Below are 7,576 nucleotides of genomic sequence, written 5' to 3'. Positions count from 1 at the left end.
TCGGTCCAAAGAGGGACTGTTCTCCCGGAGGTCACACAGCCCCAAGCCCTGCTGGTGACCCTGGAAGTCTTTGAGAACTAAGGATAACCATCTGTGCAAGCAGGATGGGGCTCTAGGCTGGGGCTCTAGGCTGGCAGGACAAGGACACCATTTCAGGCGTCTTCACTAAGTAGGCTGTGCTGGGCGGGATCACCTACACTGCTGAGCACAGTCCCACCTGAACCCCGGATGGGGACAGGCCCAACTCTCTGCCCCGCTTCTGAAGGGCTTGGAACCCTAGTTATAGTGGGTGTGTGGGCCACATCTAAGGGCAGACTGCCAGGGCGGGGACAGCAAAGCCCATTATACCTCAAGTGGCCCCCACCCTGTCTTCGCGTGCCTCAGCCACCTGCCAGGGCTTGGCCATCCCTTTCCTCTCACCCCCTACCTACCCCTGAATTAGGGGGAGAAAAGGGGCCAAGAACACAGCTTTGTGTTATCGACATCTTTAGGCCTCCTATGTGTCTGATCTACCTCTCCAGGACTCCTGTGACCCTCGTCACTGACCTCTTAAGCCTCAAGCCAATAGCACCTTCCTCACCACCCCCCTTCTCCCTAACCCAGCAAGGTATATTCGTGCATTCTCCCCTGTTCATGGCCAAAGGAGAGTCGATTGTGGAAGGTGAGCCCCAGACTGGGAGTTCTGCAGCTTCATTCATAGCCTCTTCGGCCACTATGGATCCAGGGCAGGCAAGACCCTCACTAAGCCTCAGTTTTTCTTTTGTTCTCACCACTGCAGGGAGTCCTACAGCAAAGAAAGTCTTGGCTCCCAGGGCTGAAAGGGCCCTGACGTGTTGACCTCTGCAGTTATCTGCCAATAATTACAGATTCACAGAAAGTTACAAAAAACAAAACAAAAAAAGAACAGCGAGGTCCTACATACCACTTTACTCAGTCTCTTGCATGGCTACAGTATAATGTGACAGCCAGGAAACTGATGGTAGTATAACCCATGAAGCGTACTAAGATAACATCAGTTTACACACACTCACGTGTGTATTGTTCTGTATCATTTTCACATGTATACATGTGAAGAAAAAAATAAATGGTCGATGCTTAACCATTTCAAGAGGTAGCCAATGATACTGCAGGAAGAAGTCCAATGTGCATTGAAGGCATTGGCAAAGAACAAGCCACCAGGAATTGATGGAATACAAGTTGAAATCTTTCAGAAATCTTTCAACAAAGTAAGGCGGCACTGGAGGCACTCACTCATCTATTCCAGGAAAATTGGAAGACAACTGATTGGAAGAGATCCATATTTGTGCCCATCCCAAATGGAATGTGGAAATCATCAGACAATATCATTAATATCACATGCAAGGAAAATTTTGCTAAAGATAATTTTAAAACAGCTGTAGCAGTATATTGATAGGGAGCTGCCAGAGGTTCAGGCCAGACTGAGAAGAGGATATGCAATGAGGGATATTATTGCTGACATCAGATGGATCTCGACTGAAAGCAGAGAATACCAGAAAGCTGTGGACAACATTGTGGAGAACAAGTATTCCAGAACACTAAATTGTACTCATGAAGAACCTGTACATAGACCAAGAGGTTCGGACAGAATAAGGGAACACTGAATGGTTTAAAATTAAAAAAGGTGTGCGACAAGGTTGTATTCTTTCACCATACTTATTCAATCTGTATGCTGAGCAAATAATCCGAGAAGTTGGATTATATGAAGAAGAACGTGGCATTAGGATTGGAGGAAGACTCATCAACAACCTACCATATGCAGATGATACAACCTTGCTTGCTGAAAGTGAAGGGGACTTAAAATACTGATGAAGATCAAAGACCACAGCCTTTGCACCTCAATGTAAAGATAACAAAAATTCTCACTGCTGAACCAATAAATAAAATCCATATAAATGGAGAAAAGATTGAAGTTGTCAAAGACTTAATTTTACTCAGATCAAACCATCTAACAAAGCACTCAAGAAATCAAATGACATATTACATTAGATAAATCTGCTGCACAAGACCTCTTTAAAGTGTTAAAGAGCAAAGATGTCAGTTTGAGGACTAAGATGCACCTGACCCAAGCCATAGTATTTTCAATAACCTCATACACGTGTGAAAGATAGACAATGAATTAAGAAGACTGTAAAAGAATTGATGCATTTGAATTATGGTGTTGAAGAAGAATATCAAAAGGACCATGGATGGCCAAAGAACAAACCAATCTGTGTTATGTGTGTGTATGTAGCCAGAATGCTCCCTAGAAGCCAGGATGGCCAGACTTTATCTTTGATACTTTGGACATAGTATCAGGAGGGACCAGTCCCTGGAGAAGGACAGTATACTTGGTAAAGTGGAAAGTCAGCATAAAGATGGGTTGACACAGTGGCAGTAGCAGTGAGATCAAGTGTAGCAAGGATTGTGAGGTTGGCATAGGACCATGCAGGGTTTCATTCTGCTGTGTATCAGGTCGCTATGAGTTGGTAGCAATTCGCCAGCACCCAGCAACAGCAACAACACATTTGTGTCACCAGTGTCATACTCAGGATGCAGAACTATTTCAGCACCGCAGAGGTCTCCTTTCTGCTACCTCTTTATAGGCAGACCTCCATCTGCCCTCCCTGTTCTTCATTAGTCGAATTGAAAGAATGCTCTCTCAATAGGACATTCCGTATGTAGCCTTTGGGAATGGGGGTCAGTGGTAGAATTTGCACCTTCCATGCAGGGATTCTGGGTTCTACTCCTGGCCAAGGCACTTCATGTGCAGCTGACACATATCTGCCAGTGAGGTTTGCCTGTTGCTATGATGCTAAACAGGTTTGAGCTGTGTTTACAGACTAAGATGTCTAGGAAGAAATGCCTGGTCAGTTCAGTCTCATTGTGTATGGGGTCGCCCTGAGTCTGGGATGGCTAGATGGCTGCTAACGATAACTACCATTTGAAATTTACTTTTGTCATTCAGCATTATTCTTTGGTGATTCATCCAGGTTGTTGCATGTTTCAATAGTTTGTTGTCTTTTTCACGGAGGGCCTTTAATGGCAAAATTGGTTTGTACTTGATTGCTAGACTTTCTGTTGGGTCTCAGGGCCATGGGACATGGGTGGAGGGGCAGGATGGGGCAACCCTGTGAAGGATGTCCCTACTGGTTCTATGCCTGGCAGGGGGCATGTAGGAGTTGACCTTGGGCAAGCTGAACCTGCCTCTGCCAATGCAGGAGGGGGCCTTTGCCTCTCACCTAGTCTTGCTGTAGTGGTGGCTATTGTCAGTGGTGGACAGATCCCCAGGGCTGGCCATATCCCAGGCCTCCCAAAGAAGAGGAATCCTATTTGGTGTTGTAAGGTTGATGGTTCAAACCAACTAGCTTCTCCTAGGAAACCTTATATAGGGTCACCATGAGTCAGAACTGATGGCATTTAACAATAAAACAACAACTTACCTTAAGTATGGTGGTTTAACCATGGAAGAAATTTTTGATTCTATAAAGATCACAGGCAAGAAAACAGAGTAGTTCCACTGTAACACGTGGGGTCATAAGGAATTGGAACCAACCCAATGGCAACTGGTTTAATATTCTTAGTGTGGACGTAGCACTTGCTTTATCCACTTACCTAGTGAAAGACATTTTTTTTTTCCCCCCAGTTTTGGACTAATACAAATAATTCTATTACTATTCATGTACAGATTTTTGTGTCCAGCAAAAGAGTACCATCCCAGGTCATAGAATACTTGCATGTTTAGTTTATTATGAAACTGCCAAATGTTTCCAATGTGTCTGTACCATTTTATAGTTCTACCAACAATGTAGGAGTGGTCCAATTTCTTTGCATCTTTATCATCATTCCTTGGTGTTGTTACTAATTTTTATTTTAGTCATTTTGATAGGTATGTAATAATAATCTCGTAGTTTGAATTTGCATTATCCTGATGGCTAATGACATTGAGGAGACCTGATGAGGTGCTGTAGGATAAATACTGGACTACTAACTGAAAGGTTGGTAGTTCAAACCCACCAGCTGCTTCTTGGGAATTCAGGGTCACTATGAGTCAGAACTGACTCCGTGGCACTTAACAACAACTACATTGAACATTTTTTCATGTGCTTGTGTGGTGCTGTGGATTAATGCATTGGACCGTAACGTCAGTTTGAACTGCAAGTTTGGCAGTTCAAGCTCACCAGCTACTCCTCAGAAATCCTATACAGGGTCGCTATGAGTCAGAACCAACTCGATGGCACTTAACAAAAACAGCATATGTTTTTTCAGTGAAATGTCACTCCATGTCTTTTGCCCATTTTCTAATTGCGTTGTTGAATTTTTTACTGAGTCTTGAGCGATCTTTATCTATTCTGGATACAAAGTCTTTGTCCCTTATGTAGTTTGAAGACATTTTCTCCTAGTCTGTAGTTTGTCTTTTCCTCCTCTGCATAAGGTCTTAGGAAAAACAAATGTTGTAAATTCTGATGAGGCTTAATTTATCAATTTATTTTTTATGGGCTGTGCTATTGGTGTCAACTCTCTGCCTAGTTTTAGGTCCTGACAGTTTTTTTCCCTATTTATTATTATTATTTTCTATTAAGTTTGGTAGTTTTATGTTTTATATTTAAATCTGTGAGGTATTTTGAGTTCATGTTTGTATAACATATGAAATTTAAGTGCGGTTTATTTTTTGCTTATGGATGTCCCCAGAATGGTCTCTACAAAACAGAGCTTAAATAATCTCCCAGATCACACAGCCAGAGGTTGGGAGAGCTGACTGAACCCTAGTTCTATGCCCTTTTCCTGTTCCCCTCTTGAACCATACATGCCTGGGCTGGCTCTCAGGGATGAAGTAAGCCTGACTGGGGAGTGGGGGGGGGGAGTACATGACTATCCCTAAGGGGGTGTGCCCAGTGGCCTCCTTGGAAAAAGTGAATTCAGTCACTCAACAAGCACTGACAGAGGCTGCTGCGCATTGGCTTGTGTTGGGTACTGCTGGGACTCATGGCCTTCCCTGCTGCACAGTTATGTGTCTGATGGGAACGGCAAGATGGACACAGGGGCCTGTAGATCCCAGATGTCCACAATGAATATTAGTTTCATGGGTTTATGAAGGAGGAAAGGAAGGTCCAGGAGAGGGAACAATACACACAAAAGCCCAGGAGTGTCTTCAGAGAGATTCTGGGGCACCAAAGGTGTGGCTGAAAGTCTTGAGGTGGTGACACAGTGACAGAGTGCCTTAAAGAGCACATTAAGGGCCTTGTGATTTCTCCTGCTGAGGAGGGAGCACTAGAGCAGGGCTTCTCTCTGCTGGCTTGTAGGGTGGGCAGGTTAGCAAGAAGCAGGTCAGCAACAGAAACCAGTGAGGAGATGGGATAGCCCCACCCTTATAGTCAAGCACAGTGGTCACTCAGTGGCTATGTGGTATAGAGGACCTGGGGGCAAGGAGAAGGGCAGCCCCCAGGACTGGATGGGGCTCCTGGTTAGGCACTGATGCAACAATGTAGTCCAGCGGACAGGGTGGAGGTGTCAGATTTACAGAAGCTGGTGTTCTGACAAATCAAGAAGCCCCTTGCCCGGTTCCCTGCCTCCCCTGGCCCTGGGCACATTCTGGGGAGGAGAGGTCATTATTTCTTGTTGTTCAGCAGAAATTCTCTGGCAGGCCAGCAGTGCCAGGGCTGAGGGCCTAGAACCAGATGAACAAATTGGGGAAGAATCTACTGACTCAGGCTTTCTTAGCCATTATGTGACTCTGACTACTAGCCTGTCCCTCCCAGGAGGGCTGGGTCCTCTAAGAGCCAGAGCCAGATGGTCCAGACCCAAAGTCCCAAACCTGTCTTCTAATTGCTGGACCCCAGTGGCCTCTGAGTCCTGCCACAGGGCCCCCTGCTGCTATCTGGCCCACACTTATGCCATTTCTGGCCCTAAATTTTTCCCTCTGAAAAACTGGTAGGGGTGGAGCTATTTAGGTAGGACATCCAGATCAGACTGTTCCTGAACTCCTTCATGGTGATTTCTGGGATCTTTTCTCCCTTTGCTACTCTCATCCAGTGCTTCCCTCCATCCCCCTCACCATTCACTCACTTACTCATTCATTTACACAGCAAATGTTCACACAATGTCTCCTGTGTGCTCAGACAATACTTAGCTGAACAATACTGGTTTAACTCAGGGATGATTCAAACCCACTGTCTGTTCTTGTGGGGGAGGGGTTTCTGATCTGGTGAGGGAGGCAGAAAATGAAAACAAACAGCTGTGATTCAATCCTTAGCTGTGTGGGACTAGGAAGGAAGCTGCTATTGCCTGGGGGTGGGTAGAGGGAAAGCCTAGAGGACAAGCCCTTTTCAGTGGGCCTTGAAGCAGGAGGCAAATAAAGGTGGGTGTTAAATGGGAATGGCACAACATGCAAAGGCATGGAGGTGTAAGTCAGAGGTGTGGATAAGACAATGAATAGAAGCAGGTCAGGGTGGCTGGTGCCAGGGCCTTGAATGCCTTGGAAAAGACTTTCCAGAAAGCCAGACTCTGGGGATGGGGGTGGGAGGTTGTTCCTGAGAAGTCAGTAATGTATTCAGAACTATGACTGAAAGCCCCACAGCCAGGAAGGATGGAGGGGACCAGTGGTGAGCTGCACAAGAGCTGCTGGAGCTGGACTGGGGGCGGAGTGAAGCCCTGGGCACAAAGACTGGCTGGAGAAGAGAGACAAGAGGGAGGAGAGAGCGTGGAACCACCACTGGGTAGCCCTGACTAGGACCACTGAGCAGGAAGTGCCTGTGACAGGGAGCCCAGAGTCCAGAACCTGGGAGTGGGTCTGTGAGTAGATGGTGCTTCTGGCTTGGAAGCAGGGTCTGAGACTCCATTGGGTTGAGGTCCAGGAGAATCTTTCTGAGGGGTGCAGGGCTGAATGAGCAGTGCTCAGTCTGCACAGAAAGCACCCAATTACAGAGCATTAGTACCTGACATGGGTGGCCTCACGGCCCAGCTGGACCACTGGGTCTGTAGTGTCCCCACACCTACTGCCGGCTGTTGCTTAGTTGTCCCATCACTACCATATGTCATTGGTGTTGCCTTCTGTGGCACCTCCTGGACATCCCAGGAGAATGATGCCAACAGCTTTTAGAATGTTAATCCCAATTTCATGGGATGATAATTGGGCTTGGGGCTGACTCTCAATTTTCCTAGATTTTGCTGGTGAGCAGGGATAAAATATGCTGTGCCTGCTTCCATGGGGGTTCTGTGAGCCAGACTCTGAGAGCATGGTCCTACAGGAGCAGTGCCGCACCAGAAATGGGGCGATGGTTGGGGCCCCGGTGCAAAGCCCATGGGCCCAGGGTTGCTACTGCCCCAAACAAGGAGAGGCTGTGGTTTCTGCTCCAGCTGCCCATCAAAGAGGCTGCTCTGAGAGTCCACTTGGGGATATAGGTGTGGTTTGATGCCCAGGAAATTCATTAATCCCTCATCATTCAACACACCTGAGCACTGTAGCATGGTGAGTCCAGAGTGGGGCTGCTTACCGCAAGGTCAGCACTTCGTATCTACTAGCCACTCCATGGGAAAAAGATAAGGCTTTCTGCTCCAATAAGATTTACTGTGTTGGAAA

General features: G+C 46.5%; 1 protein-coding gene across 3 annotated transcripts in view; it reads left to right on the top strand.

The window, feature by feature from the left end:
• The window catches only part of SLC5A10 (solute carrier family 5 (sodium/sugar cotransporter), member 10), a 72,893-nt gene that overhangs the window by 54,050 nt on the left and 11,267 nt on the right, over window positions 1-7,576 (top strand). The gene's annotated exons all lie outside the window — the stretch shown is intronic.

This window comes from Chrysochloris asiatica, unplaced genomic scaffold (genome assembly GCF_000296735.1).
Source record: "Chrysochloris asiatica unplaced genomic scaffold, ChrAsi1.0 scaffold00331, whole genome shotgun sequence".
NCBI classification, from domain to species: domain Eukaryota; kingdom Metazoa; phylum Chordata; class Mammalia; order Afrosoricida; family Chrysochloridae; genus Chrysochloris; species Chrysochloris asiatica.
The sequence above is the reverse complement of the archived record's forward strand: the minus strand, read 5'-3'. Positions and strand labels throughout refer to the sequence as shown.